Here is a 14,600-nt window from a genome sequence, read left to right on the forward strand (position 1 = left end):
GCTGAAGTGCTTTGTCCAGGATTTCTATAGGGTAATTTTTCTCCAAAAAACTTTCCCTCATTTTATTGGCCTCCAACATATATTGTGTTTCCAATGTACAGTTTCTTTTTATTCTTCGGAATTGTCCTTGTGGGATGTTTAATAGCCAGCTAGGGAGGTGACAACTATTAAAAAGAATATAGCTATTCTTGGCAGTAGGTTTAATGAAAGTGCTGCAAATAACATCTTGATTTACTATATTAATGTGCAAATCTAAAAATTCTATCTTCTCCTGACTTGTCACTCCTGTAAATTTAAGGTTAATATCGTTAGAGTTAATGTCCTTTAAAAAAGTTTGTAGGCTCTCATCTCCACTTTGCCATATAAATAAAATGTCGTCTATATAACGTTGCCAGAGCACCAGGTCCTGGTTCTGTATACATGTCTGCAAGAAAAACAGAATGGACACGGAAACAAAATACGCTCGCGTGCATGAGCCCTAACATTAACATAAGATTTGGATCATGGTGCATGTGTAACAGAGACAGGGCCAACACGCCATGGATTCTTAGGCCTCTTTCACACGGGGGCGAGATTTCCGCACGGGGGCAATGCGTGAGGTGAATGCATTGCACCCGCACTGAATCCGGACCCATTCATTTCTATGGGGCTGTGCACATGAGCGGTGATTTTCACGCATCACTTTTGCGTTACGTGAAAATCGCAGCATGCTCTATATTGTGCGTTTTTCATGCAACGCGGACCCCATAGAAGTGAATGGGGCTGCGTGAAAAATCGCAAGCATCCGCAAGCAAGTGCAGATGCGGTGTGATTTTCACGCACGGTTGCTAGGAGATGATGGGGACCCGATCATTATTATTTTCCCTTATAACATTGTTATAAGGGAAAATAATAGCATTCTGAATACAGAATGCAGAGTACAATAGCGCTGGAGGGGTTAAAATAATAATAATTTAACTCCCTTAATCCACTTGTTCGCGCAGCCCGGCTTCTCTTCTGTCTTCTTTCTTCAGGACCTGGGTAAAGGACCTCTGATGACGTCACTGCGCTCATCACATGGTCCATCACCATGGTAAGAGAAGCCGGGCTGCGCGAACAAGTGGATTAAGGGAGTTAAATTATTATTATTTTAACCCCTCCAGCGCTATTGTACTCTGCATTCTGTATTCAGAATGCTATTATTTTCCCTTATAACCATGTTATAAGGGAAAATAATACAATCTACAGAACACCAATCCCAAGCCCGAACTTCTGTGAAGAAGTTCGGGTTTGGGTACCAAACATGCCAATTTTTCTCACGCGCGTGCAAAACGCATTACAATGTTTTGCACTCGCGCTGAAAAAATGCGCTTGTTCCCGCAACACACCCGCATCTTTTCCCGCAACGCCGGTGTGAAACCAGCCTTAGACTTCTACCACGAATAGCTGAGTACAGTGCAGCTAGCTCTGTGGAGGCATCTCATCCAGAGGAGCCAAGCAAAGGTTCCTCATGTCTAATGGAAAGCGCAGGCCAGCATATCAATATAATTATGGAATAATCAACGTTCATGTAGACAAAGTCCACCGGTTTTATGCAGGTAATGACCTCGTAGAATCGACAGGAGAAGAAATAACATGGAACTGGGCACAGGTGGCACAATCATTTCCTGCACATGTTCTTGGCAGGAGCCACTGTCCAGTTCTAATGTCACTTTGGACTTTGGTCTCACAATCTGGCTCGATCTGTATAGTGTCGTTTGGCCGCCTGTAAGAGGGTTGAAAGCAACCTTGATCCCTCGTACAAAAAAAGTGTAACTTCTCGAGCTAGATGCTGCAGTCGGTTACTGTTCACCCCATTATATCTCCCTGCACTCAAGTGGTCCCGAGTATGATATGTAAGTGTGAAGATGGAACCTCTGATCGTTTGAACTTCATTGTGTCTGATAAATCCTGACCTATGAATGAATTGAAGACGTGTCTGAAATGTTTGTGCAAGTGCAATGAGCAGGACCGTGGTACGATTACACGGACGCCAAATTATACAGTGGGTCCGGATATGGGTATAGAAGTCTATTGTTTTTGTTCGTGACGCCAATTGCAGCGTGCGCAGGGTACAGTCTCAGGGCCCTTTAAGGTGTTGCAACTCACGTACCAGGTGAGGAATGCCAAAGGGGGACAATGTCTCTGTGTAGTGTCAACGGTGTCTCCTACCTTGGTACGGCTGGACTCCTGGATCCTGGCTCACTTGCAATAAAATGAGTGTTGCTAGTAGGAGTAATTGAGGAATTTGGTAGCAATTAATGAGATCCAGACTTGGAATATAATTCAACTTGTCTTTACTGGAGGCAGCATTAATCCACATGAGATACAGAAATAGTCTTGGGTCCCAGCAGGTATTGGCAATATGTGGCAGGGATCACTATCTCTTCTGCTTCTATCATATGCCTGGAGAATATGGCAGGAATCTGTCTTCTGCTCTGTCTATCTTCTGCTGTGTATGGGACTGGCTAGCTGAGGAGGAATTTGGCTTATCCTGGTCTCTGGACGTTACTCACAGTTGTGCTCACAGGGTATGGTTCTTCCTGGAGTTCTGGAGGTGGCTGCTTGCTTGTCACCAGTTGAGGCTGAAGGGCTCAGACTGGGAATGGTGATCTTTGGTCTCAGCCGAGACACGATCCTGGGTTGGGATCCCTATTTCTGGGAGCTCCTACCAGCACAGCCTTCCCCCTAGCCGGGGTGGATGGCACACTAACTGTAACTTCCTTCCCCACCCATGAGGCAGGATGTGGGAACATTCCACACCTCCTCAAAGAGGGGAGAGCTAAACTGGAATGTACTATTCCAGTCTAGATATGCTAAACTGTTACTAAGGCCCTGCTGCCACATTGCTGCCACCTGCTGGTGTACATGAAAATTACAGCAAAGTATATTCAAACAAGGCTTTCAATGCACATTTGTGAGGATAATTCGTAAAATCACATTAGATGACAAGGCACATGTTACCAACAAATAGTAGCGGGGAGAAAGAGTTTAGTAACATAACTCTGGGATGTTACACAAGGTATTGTCCGATTTAAGGCTCACGTGCACGAACGTATTTTGTTTCCGTGTCCATTCCGTTTTTTTGCGGCCTGTATGCGGAACCATTCACTTCAATGGGGCAGAAATGACTCCATGTGCATTCCGTTTCTGTATGTCCGCTCCGCAAATAATAGAACATGTCCTATTATTGGTATATGGTTCCTCCCGCAGCGAGTTCAAGTCCGCATCGCAGCACCCGGCCTGACCTCACATCGCTGCCGGGAGTCACACAGCATTATGTCAGTGTTATCCAATACATTCCAGAACTGTAAGGGTTACATAGCATCATAAATCAATATAATGCTGTGTGACTCCCGGCAGCGATGGGAGGTCAGGCCGGGAGCTGCGATGCGGACTTGAACTCGCTGCGGGAGGAACCATCGTCTGCAAGGGGCCTGAAGGTGGATTTACTAGGGGACATTAATGGGGGCATTCATTTTACTGGGGGCCATTAATGGGGCCCTTATTAATTCTGAGGGGCCACTAATGGGACATTATTAATCCCGGGGGCCACTAATGGGGCCTTATTAATACTGGGGGCCACTACTGTTGCATGATTAATACTGGAGGCCTCTAATGGGACATTTTTAATACTATAGGGGTGCCAAAGGGAGCCTTCATTTTACTGGGGCCTGTGTTAAGCCATGCCCCTACAGCTTATCTCGGCCGGTATTCAGGTTAAATTGCCGTGTTGGCACTTTACGATAAATAAGTGGGTTTTGCGTTGCAGTTTGGGCACTAGGTCTCTAGAAAGGTTCTCCATCACTGTTCTATAGTGACATTCAGAGGCCTCTGTATGAATTAGACTAGGAACAAAATACGGCTGCTGCATCCATTATAGTTGATGGGATTCATCGGGTGCCAGCAGTGCCCAGCATATGTTGGATCTGGAGATTCATGCAGCAACAGAATACTGGATATGTGCCCAGTAAGTGATCTTAAAGAGGCTTCGCCGAGTTTAGAAGTTAGGGGTTAACAATCTAATCACTGGGGGTCCGGCTGCTGGGGGCCCCACCAATCCTGACAACGGGGGTCCTGTTCCCCTGATCTGATGGAGCGGCAGGTCAGACATGCATCTCTATTTATCCTATACTACACATTAAGCCCGTTACAATAACGGGCGCTAGAACAGTCAGGGTACACTCAGGGTAGGGAGAAATGCGCTAAACAAGTTCCTGGACTTTGGGTGTCCATGTATTATGTTCCTCTAAATGGCCATCATGCTGCAAATGTACTCTATAGCCAGACATGACTTCCCCAGGGCCAACTGATTGCTGTGGTTTCAAGAAACCAGACCTGCAGCTGCTTCCATTCCAAGGGGTTGTCTTTTGTGGAAAACCAGGTCATAGATTTGTCATTGGATATCAAACACAACTCAGCAAGTCAAATCTATAACAGTTTACCTAGTGCCAAACGGGTTCAAGGGCCCATTTAATCTGGAGATCAGTGGTGGACTCACTGCAATCTCCTCACATCCATCTATGACCTATTAGAAGATCATTTTGACAGGATCTAACCTGCTGGCACATCCTGAGGTCCACTTAATGACAATACCAAATATTTGTAATGACCTTTTCTTATGGGGGACAGCTCAGGGGTAGTTGTGTGGTTGGGTTTACTCTAGAAGGTCAGTAAGACCATGTGGACGCTCATCCCCAACACACACTATTTGTCTATTTGTTGGACTGTGTGAGGAAACCCAAGAAAACACGTGGAGAACATACTAACTACATGCAGTTGCTGTACGTGGTCAGTGCTGACCACAGAGCATCTGTGTTGATAAGAAGCAGGTGGTCTATCACTCTCCAATTTTTATATATTTTCTGCACATGTTTTTATAATGACGGCAAATCTATGTGGATCCAGGGAATTGAGGATAATTGTTTCCAGTGACAAAACAGCTGTCGAGCTACTTTCTAATGGTCTCTAAACTGTGCGATCTGCTAGATGGAGACACATATTACACGTTCTCCGTAGTGTAGCTCCACTAAATCATCTAAGCCAACTTTGCTGTGCGTCAAAGGACTTTATAAATCACGTATTTCAGATGACTTGTAAAATATTATTAGCGGCCTGCCCTATAACCGTATAACCGCAATGTGTTATAAATTATTTGCGTTATGATTTGGCTGCCTCTTAGATTTATATTATACAGTATGTCGGCGTCATGCAAACATGTTTTGAATTTGTGGATGTGGTGAAGTAATGCTTTCTTCTAGTAGATGGGTGAGATTCCCTTTAGAGGCAAATTTGAAGATTCATTGTGAGTATTTTACTGCAATAGTGTAATATAACAGCTGTGCCGGTGGATTTACTTACAAACGTCCTCAGTGGTGGTGTTCCTGGGGTTCCAGCGATGTCCTCTACTCTATTCTGAAATCTTGGTGGCCATATGTTTTCTTCTTCTTGGAACCCCTTTTATGCTCCTGGGTAATAATAAGTTGAAGGTGTTGAGCATGCGGAGGGCATACGGTCGTGTGCATGAGCCCTCAATGAGACATCTGCACCTGTCCAAAGGTATTTTGACCCACGCCTCATAAGCAAACTGCTCCAGCTGTCTCAGGTTTGAAGGATGCCTTCTCCAGACTGCACGTTTCAGCTCTTTCCACAGATGTTCAATAGGATTTAGATCAGGGCTCATAAAAGGGCACTTCAGAATAGTCCAATGCTTTGTTCTTAGCCATTCCGGGATGTTTTTAGCTGTGTGTTTTTGGTTATTATCCTGTTCGAGGACCCATGACCTGTGACTGAAACTAAGCTTTTTGACACTGGGCAGCACATTTTGCCCCAGAATGCCTTGATAGTCTTGAGATTTCATTGTACATCCCCTTAACAGCAATAGAGCTGTGTAGAATGGAGTGCCCCCTATAACAGTAGTCTGGCTGTGTGGTGTAGTGCCCCCTATAACAGAAATCTGCCTGTGTGGTGTAGTGCCCCCTATAACAGTAGTCTGGCTGTGTGGTGTAGTGCCCCCTATAACAGCGATCTGCCTGTGTGGTGTAGTGCCCCCTATAACAGTAGTCTGGCTGTGTGGTGTAGTGCCCCCTATAACAAAGGTCTGGCTGTGTAGCGCAGTGCCCACTATAACAGTAGTCTGCCTGTTTGGTGTAGTGCCCCCTATAACAGTAGTTTAGCTGTGTGGTGTAGTGCCCTCTATAATAGCGATCTGCCTGTGTGGTGTAGTGCCCCCTATAACAGTAGTTTAGCTGTGTGGTGTAGTGCCCTCTATAATAGCAGTTTGCCTGTGTGGTGTAGTGCCCCCTATAACAGTAGTTTAGCTGTGTGGTGTAGTGCCCTCTATAATAGCAGTCTGCCTGTGTGGTGTAGTGCCCCCTATAACAGTAGTTTAGCTGTGTGGCGTAGTGCCCCCTATAACAGTAGTCTGGCTGTGTGCTGTAGTGCCCCCTATAACAGCGGTCTGGCTGTGTGGTGTAGTGCCCCCTATAACAGAGGTCTGGCTGTGTAGCGCAGTGCCCACTATAACAGTAGTCTGCCTGTTTGGTGTAGTGCCCCCTATAACAGTAGTTTAGCTGTGTGGTGTAGTGCCCTCTATAATAGCAGTCTGCCTGTGTGGTGTAGTGCCCCCTATAATAGTAGTTTAGCTGTGTGGCGTAGTGCCCCCTATAACAGTAGTCTGGCTGTGTGCTGTAGTGCCCCCTATAACAGCGGTCTGGCTGTGAGGTGTAGTGCCCCCTTTAACAGTAGTCTGGCTGTGTGGTGCAGTGACCTCTATAATAGCAGTCTGCCTATGTGGTGTAGTGCCCCTTATAACAGCGATCTGGCTGTGTGGTGTAGTGCCCCCTATAACAGTGGTCTGACTGTGTGGTGTAGTGCCCCTTATAATTGTAGTTTAGCTCTGTGGTGTAGTGCCCCCTATAATAGTAGTCTGGCAGTGTGCTGTAGTGCCCCCTATAACAGTAGCCTGGCTGTGTGGTGTAGTGTCCCCTATAACAGTAGTCTGCCTGTGTGGTGTAGTGCCCCCTATAGCAGTAGCCTGGCTGTGTGGTGTAGTGCCCCCTATAATAGTAGTCTGGCAGTGTGCTGTAGTGCCCCCTATAACAGTAGCCTGGCTGTGTGGTGTAGTGCCCCCTATAGCAGTAGCCTGGCTGTGTGGTGTAGTGTCCCCTATAACAGTAGTCTGCCTGTGTGGTGTAGTGCCCCCTATAGCAGTAGCCTGGCTGTGTGGTGTAGTGTCCCCTATAACAGTAGTCTGCCTGTGTGGTGTAGTGCCCCCTATAGCAGTAGCCTGGCTGTGTGGTGTAGTGTCCCCTATAACAGTAGTCTGCCTGTGTGGTGTAGTGCCCCCTATAGCAGTAGCCTGGCTGTGTGGTGTAGTGTCCCCTATAACAGTAGTCTGCCTGTGTGGTGTTGTACCCCCTAGTACAATAATATGCCTGTGTGTTGTAGTGCCCCCTATAACAGTAGTCTGCCTGTGTGGCATAGTGCCCTCTATAACAGTAGTCTGGCTATGTCGTGTACTGCCCCCTATAACAGTAGTCTAGCTGTGTGGGGTAGTGCCCCCTATAACAGCATTCTGTTTGTGTGGCATAGTACCCCTTATAGCAGTAGTCTAGCTGTGTGGTGTAGTGCCCCCTATAACAGTGGTCAGCCTGTTTGCTGTAGTGACCCCTATAACAGTAGTCTGCCTGTGTGGTGTAGTGCCCCCTATAACAGCAGTTTTCTTGTGTGGCATAGTGCCCTCTATAACAGTAGTCTGGCTATGTCATGTAGTGCCCCCTATAACAGTGGTCTGCCTGTTTGCTGTAGTGACCCCTATAACAGTAGTCTGCCTATGTGAGGTCAAACAAGTGAATGGAGAACCTGCTGTACTGTGCGCGGTGTGATCTCCTTTATTTTAGAGGCCCCGTTCTCATGATAGGAGTGGGTCCCAGATGTGGGACCTGCACCTATCTGACATTTGTTTTTTTAAACTAAGCCATGCCTCTAACTCTGCCCTGTGCCTGTGTAGTGCCCTGGAACAGGGGTACTTTGAAGTCTGTACATTTGTGGACATTTTCCCCAGTTTCCCCTATGCAAAGTTATAAACTTCTTACTTTATTTCATTTGAAAGGGTTATTTTGCACTGTTTAATACTGCGTAGCTGCATTTTATATGTTGTGATATATATCCTGTTCACTTGCACTTGCACTGTATTTGTGTGGAAAGGGTTAACAAATACTAAGAGACTTTTGGGACTTTGAATGAGAAGCTGGTAATTTTCCACAGCTGACATATGGTTTAAAGAAGAGCATGTTTTGGAGGGAAAAAGTCAGACGTTTACCACAAAAACCAGACAGACTGACCTTTTGAATGTCTGGTTTAGCTTTGTTGTTATGTCTGGAAACTTGTTTTGTTTGGAAAAACTGCTGTGTCATTGCCATTGGGTATTATTGAAGCTCTATACAAGTCTATGGAAAAGTGAAACATTCAAACTGTTTGTGCTGAGTTTCTCCACTCCACCCCTCCCACTAGAAGGTTCTTGTTCAGCCAGAAACTGCAGTCAGAGGCCATAGTGTTTTGCAGTTGCAGTTAAAGACCAGTGCTTGGAGGGGGAGACTCATGCTAGTCTGTATGAGTGTCCAGAAAAAGATACAGCTGAGCTACAAACCATGGGTCACCAGTCCTGTGAGCAAGGAGCCACCTGGACTACTGAGCTACAGACTGTGGGCCTCCAGCCTTTGACCAGGGTACCAGCCTTCTGAGAGAGAGAGAGAGAGAGAATGGGACAGCTAACTTATGCCTTTCCTTAACATTAAAGCCTTCTTCTGCCAGGGAGGAGACTGGAGAAGCCATCCCCATGCCTCGCCTGTATTGTTTTGCACCTGAATTCCTCCATTAAAGAAACACACTGGTTTACTGCAGACCCTGACTCTGTGGACATATTTCCCATTGGGGTACACCACGCCGTACCATCCCTTCTGGAGAGCAGCAACACGTGGTGACACCTTGATGGTATCCGGGGGACCCAGCCTAGCGTTAGGGCCACCCTAAACCCGGCCACTGCACCTGTCTATACACCCAATCCCACCCAGTCCCCTCACACAATAGATATGGCCCTTTAGTACCCCTCACACAGTAGTTATGCATACCTCCAAACTTTTTGGGTGGTCAAAGAAGGACACTTATGGTTCATTGTGTGAAAGATCTATTTTTCCTGCATATCTATACACTTCAATAGTTTTCTCTTATAAAATGGCACAAAAATAATCTGAATATAGAAAGTTCTAAAATCCCAACTGCATCAAATAATGAAATAATATACAAGATGGGCTCAAATATACAGAGAGAAACCAGACAAGCACTGAATGTTATAATGCAAATCTATACCTCAGATCAAAAAGATGGACATAAGGAACAAAGTGGGAGAGAGGGATTTGTCAAAAAGAGGGACTCTCCCTCCAAAAGAGGGACACTTGGGAGGTCTGCATTTGATAACCTTTCATCAGTGCAAACTCAGTTCAGAATTGACTTAAAAAATTTCCCTCATGATAAGTTTCCCCACTGAATGAAACAGATTCTACCGGATACCTTGACATGAAAACTTGATGTCTACTATTAGTTTACAAAGTCTATTCCTGAGCAGTTGAGGAAGCGCTCACCTAAGACTTCCATAATCCGAGGTTATTTCGTGCAGGATTGCTTTGAGCATTGTTGACCCAGAACAACATGGAGAACAGAACTAAAGTCCTCCTGAGAGATGTCTTTAAGGGGAAACATTTGTATTACAGGTTATGAACGGGAAACTTTTCTATAATGCTTTTCAGTGCAATGTATTGACTTTTCTCTGACTATCTCCTCTTCCATTTGTCATAGATGGCTCACATTAATTAATGGTTAAATACAGGAACATGACAGAAAGTTGGATGATCCTGAGCCCCTCTGTGGGATTTCCAGCATGATAATCTTTTACTCTGGCCAGTATTCAACGACTTGACAACATCTTAATGCAACAGTATCCAGACAGACCTGACTAATCCATGCCCAGCCATGATAATGTAAAAATTTCATTTTGTCTCCTTTGGTGCATATACTTGAAAATACAAAAAACAAAAAAACAAAACACATTAAACAAGTTATAGGTTATCTTAGGCTACTTTTACACTAGCGTTTTTGCTGGATCCAGCAGGGTCCAGAAAAAAACGCTTCCATTACTGATAATACAACCATGGACATCCGTTATGAAGGGATCCGGTTGTATTATCTTTAACATAGCCAAGACGGATCCGTCATGAACTCCATTGAAAGTCAATGGGGGACAGATCAGTTTTCTATTGTGTCAGATTGTGTCAGAGAAAACGGAACTGTCCCCATTGACTTGCATTGTGGGTCATGATGTCCTCACCCTTGTGTCATGCTCTGCCTCCTCACCCTTGTGTCATGCTCCTCATTCTCATCCTTGTGTCATGCTCCTCCTCCTCATCTTTGTGTCATGCTCTGCCTACTTACCCTTGTGTTATGCTCTGCCTCCTCACCCTTGTGTCATGCTCTGCCTCCTCACCCTTGTGTCATGCTCTGCCTCCTCACCCTTGTGTCATGCTCTGCCTCCTCACCCTTGTGTCATGCTCCTCATCCTCACCCTTGTGTCATGCTCTGCCTCCTCACCCTTGTGTCATGCTCGTCATCCTCACCCTTGTGTCATGCTCTGCCTCCTCACCCTTGTGTCATACTCCTCATTCTCATCCTTGTGTCATGCTCCTCCTCCTCATCTTTGTGTCATGCTTCTCATCCTCACCCTTGTGTCATGCTCTGCCTCCTCACCCTTGTGTCATGCTCCTCATTCTCATCCTTGGGTCATGCACTGCCTCCTCACCCTTGTGTCATGCTCTGCCTCCTCACCCTTGTGTCATGCTCCTCATTCTCTTCCTTGGGTCATGCACTGCCTCCTCACCCTTGTGTCATGCACTGCCTCCTCATCCGTCTGTCATGCACTGCCTCCTCATCATTGTGTCATGCTCTGCCTCCTCACCCTTGTGTCATGCTCTGCCTCCTCACCCTTGTGTCATGCTCTGCCTCCTCACCCTTGTGTCATGCTCCTCATCCTCACCCTTGTGTCATGCTCTGCCTCCTCACCCTTGTGTCATGCTCCTCATCCTCACCCTTGTGTCATGCTCTGCCTCCTCACCCTTGTGTCATACTCCTCATTCTCATCCTTGTGTCATGCTCCTCCTCCTCATCTTTGTGTCATGCTTCTCATCCTCACCCTTGTGTCATGCTCTGCCTCCTCACCCTTGTGTCATGCTCCTCATTCTCATCCTTGGGTCATGCACTGCCTCCTCACCCTTGTGTCATGCTCTGCCTCCTCACCCTTGTGTCATGCTCCTCATCCTCACCCTTGTGTCATGCTCTGCCTCCTCACCCTTGTGTCATGCTCCTCATTCTCATCCTTGTGTCATGCTCCGCCTCCTCATCCTTGTGTCATGCACTGCCTCCTCACCCTTGTGTCATGCTTTGCCTCCTCATCCTTCTGTCATGCTCCTCATCCTCATCCTTGTGTGATTCTCTGCCTCCTCATCATTGTGTCATGCTCCTCCTCCTCATCCTTGTGTCATGCTTTTCCTCCTCATCCTTGTGTCATGCACTGCCTCCTCCCCCTTATGTCATGCTCCTCATCCTTGTGTCATGCTCCTCCTCCTCATCCTTGTGTCATGCTCCTCCTCCTCATCCTTGTGTCATGCTCCTCCTCCTCATCCTTGTGCCATGCTCTGCCTCCTCACCCTTGTGTCATGTTCCTCCTCCTCATCCGTCTGTCATGCACTGCCTCCTCATCATTGTGTCATGCTCTGCCTCCTCATCCTTGTGTCATGCTCCTCCTCCTCATCCTTGTGTCATGCTTTTCCTCCTCATCCTTGTCTCATGCACTGCCTCCTCCCCCTTGTGTCATGCTCCTCATCCTTGTGTCATGCTCCTCCTCCTCATCATTGTGTCATGCTCCTCATCCTTGTGTCATGCTCCTCCTCCTCATCCTTGTGCCATGTTCCGCCTCATCCTCCTTGTGTCATGTTCCTCCTCCTCATCCTTCTGTCATGCACTGCCTCCTCCTCATTGTGTCATGCTCTGCGTCCTCATCCTTGTGTCATGCTTTTCCTCCTCATCCTTGTGTCATGCACTGCCTCCTCCCCCTTGTGTCATGCTCCTTATCCTTGTGTCATGCTCCTCCTCCTCATCCTTGTGTCATGCTCTGCCTCCTCACCCTTGTGTCATGCTCCTCCTCCTCATCCTTGTGTCATGCTCCTCCTCCTCATCATTGTGCCATGCTCTGCCTCCTCACCTTTGTGTCATGCTCCTCATCCTCATCCTTCTGTCATGCACTGCCTCTTCATCCTTGGATATCAGGAATGCCTGGAATTGAATTCATTAAATAACATGGTACATTTTTTCCCGTCTTATGTCCTTTGATGAACTACTGACATATGAGAGAAGACTACACTTCTATGAATATCACATTTTGTCTCAAAGCTCATAAATATGTGCAAATATACGCAATCAAAAATCTGAATAAATAAACAAGTCAGTGAAAGCACATGAAAATTGCAAAGCACCAGCCAGAAAATACCACTAAGCTCTTCATAATGTCAGTTACTGTTAAATATTTGTTCGTCGTGTCCCAGATTTACGGCCTTAAATGCTGTAATTATTTATTATGTTAGTAAAAAAATAATTTTCAGATGAGAAAGAACTATTTTATTATCTGAAAAAATCAGTGTTTAAACATTCATTGCCTCTGTGTTGTAACTTTTTCAAAAGCTACAACTCCCAGCATGCCCTAACGCTGCTGACTACCAACTAGTGATGAGCAGATTTCCTGAAATTCAATTTGGCCAAATTGACCAGCTGATTCAATTCACTATCGAATAAATTCGACCCGAATAGGAAGTGCCCCGATTGCCGTAATAAGATTTGTATTACATTCTGAGGTCTCCTAGGACTTTATGCAAACACTTTCAAGCTTTTTAACACCCAGACATCATTATAAGTCTTAAAGTGACAGTGACATATATATGGCTGGTGGTGGTAACAAACAACCAACCTCTTTAAAACGCACTGCACTGTAGAATATATTTTTTTCAAATAGTCCAAAAATGTTAGCTTTTTGCTGTCAAGTACATGCCAGTGTGTATACACAGACACTTCCCGGGGTTTTGTGATCCTCCTTCATCTTTTCTGTCTACTGATCTGAAAAATGGCTGACGCTTTATTGAAAAATTCCCCTAAAATGAAGCTCCCAAAATTTTGATTCAACCCAAACTTTTAGAATTCGATTCAAACCACATTGACCCACCCTTAATCGCTCCTTCACTTTTAAACTCCTGGAGCACTTGGTCTGCTCTCCGTCTATTGTCTCTCTGCTATCTCTCTTCGACCATTACCATCTGGATTTTGGACTCTACAGAAACTAACCTACCCAAAGTCTTCCAGGAGGAGCTGGGGTAAAGGATAGGAGTGTTAGTGGTTCGGGCTGTAACAGTCAATCACAGTGGCGTTTCTCACACTGTTGCTCCCTAGGGCCTTGCAGTAAAAGTATGGGACACCTTTCTGCCCTTGGAGCACACCCTGGTATTGGAGGTCCTGCCTGATGGTAGTTGGGGTGCCTGTGATAAGTGTTTGTATGGGTGCAGGACAGGGCATGTAGAATAAAATTGTTGATGTATGGTGCATGTCAGTAACTAGGCAATATTTAATAGAATAAACTTCTCTTTTTACTGCAGTGCAAAATGAGAGTTGTAGTACATCAAAGAATAAAACAAAAACACCGTTTTCACAGCATACAGAGCAAGGATGGAAATTATTGTACTCTTGTCCTCTCTACCTTTCTTTAGTCTCTTCCTGTAGAACCTATAGCTGGAAATCTCACTTTTGCAATTGTGCCTGTAATTCGCAACTGAGACGTACAGGTTTTAGAGAGATGACTGGCCAAGTCATGCACATGTGTGAAAGGTGTCTTAACAGTATTCCCCACACTGCAGTAAGTAATGATAGATTTGATGATGCTCCTGGGGATATTTTTTTATAACCTAACCCTTACTTGTTTGGAGAGTTCCTTGGTCTTCATGGCAGTGTTTGGTAGGTGATGCCTCTTGCTTGCAGCCTCTGGGGCCTTTCAAAATAGGTGTGTATATGTAATGACAGATCATGTAAAACTTAGATTGCACAGAGGCTGACATAATTTCACTAATTATGTGACTTCTGAAGGTAATTGGTTGCACCAGAGCTTTTTATGGGCTTCCTAACAAAGGGGGTGAATACATACACAAATGCCAATTTTCTGTTTTCTATTTCTAAACAATAGTTTTATTTATATATTTTTCTCATTTCACTTCACCAACTTAGACTATTGTGTTCTGATCCATCGCATAAAATTCAGATTAACAAAACATTGAACTTAAGGCTGTAATGTAACGAAATACGAAAAAAGTCAAGGGGGTGAATACTTTTGCAAGGCACTGTAAGTAGCTCACGTGTATTTGCAGCATCAGCAATCACACTAAACATTGCGCATTGTATCTTCACTAGTCATGGGCGAATCGAACCCGGCAAAGCGG

Source organism: Bufo gargarizans, chromosome 10 (genome assembly GCF_014858855.1).
Source record: "Bufo gargarizans isolate SCDJY-AF-19 chromosome 10, ASM1485885v1, whole genome shotgun sequence".
In the NCBI taxonomy this organism is placed as follows: Eukaryota; Metazoa; Chordata; class Amphibia; order Anura; family Bufonidae; genus Bufo; species Bufo gargarizans.